The sequence below is a fragment of the Ceratina calcarata genome, unplaced genomic scaffold, assembly GCF_001652005.2.
Source record: "Ceratina calcarata isolate Rehan_Ccalc_2016 unplaced genomic scaffold, ASM165200v1 scaffold432.2, whole genome shotgun sequence".
NCBI classification, from domain to species: domain Eukaryota; kingdom Metazoa; phylum Arthropoda; class Insecta; order Hymenoptera; family Apidae; genus Ceratina; species Ceratina calcarata.
The window spans coordinates 10,973-12,190 of NW_017166945.1; positions in this window are offsets into that span (position 1 = coordinate 10,973).

The following is a 1,218-nucleotide window of genomic DNA, read 5'->3' on the forward strand; positions in this document are numbered from 1 at the left end:
AATAAATAATAATTAGTGGGTGGAAATTCCACATAACCCATCCTCCTCCTCAGGAAAAGGAAGATTTCCCCTCTGTTAATAAAAAAAAATGGTTAGCTTAATTCCTGTAATAATGGGCCATGCATGGACCGTATATACGAGAATAAATCTCGCGGTAATTCATTCGCACCGTCAACGACGGATTATCAAGAGGACGAAGAAACGCGTGATACAAATGCTAATTAACGACCACGTGATAATCGCATTCACGTTACTCTTCCTTCCACTCATTTGCGCAACCGACCGAAATAAGAAGTAAATGCTAGCACATTGGAATATTCTGAAGAGGATCACAAGATTTTCCTGAATAGCCAGGAAGTCTGTGTGGTTTTTGATACTATTCTTGCGTTCCCGATAGTGGAGGACTATTTTGCGCAGCTTGGAAGGTCGTGGGGTCGCAGGTAATGCATTGAGATGCGCAGAACGATGAAAAACTGAACTGTGCCAGGTCCTAGACCTAGTATACGTCAGGACTTACTAAAAACTACCTTCAGAGCCAACCTAATGACATAGGAATATTGAAGTCCTGAAGGGACATTTTCGAATCGAGGTGGAAAACCACTATGTCGATTGAAACAAGATGTCAGTACCCATAAATTCCGATTAAACAGCAGTTTCCTAAACGAATAAGCGACAGGAGAACTGAATATACTAAAAATATGAAGAATCCACATACGACTAACACGCTTCGATTTACTGCTGATGGACAAAAACGTTCAGAACGTGGGATAGCGGTGTTCAGCAAGCGTTGCAAAAATGTGCAGACTCGAAACTCGCCTGCCTAGGCGTATTTGATACGAGCTGCTGCATAACGTAAACCGAAGCTTGAAGAAACTCGTCGGGAACGCGTGTTCTAATGGACGCGTAAATCCGCCCACCGTCCCGTATAAACAATCGCAGGAATGCCCGCCGCCAAGGCGTCCCTTATTCGATTGTCTTCCCCGTGTTTTAAAGAAACCTTTTATTGTTCAATGGCCTAGACGATTTGCGTTCAGAATTGCTTCCCGTCTGGCTTACAACTTTTTGTGAAATATCAGTTCTCATCATTGAACCTAACCGAACCTAATCCTGTTTTATTTTTTTAATAACCATCCACTTAACGTCAGGAGGCCTGACCTAGCCTAATCGTTTTTTGTTTTTTTAATAACCCTCCACTTAGCTAGAGGTCATGACCTGAAC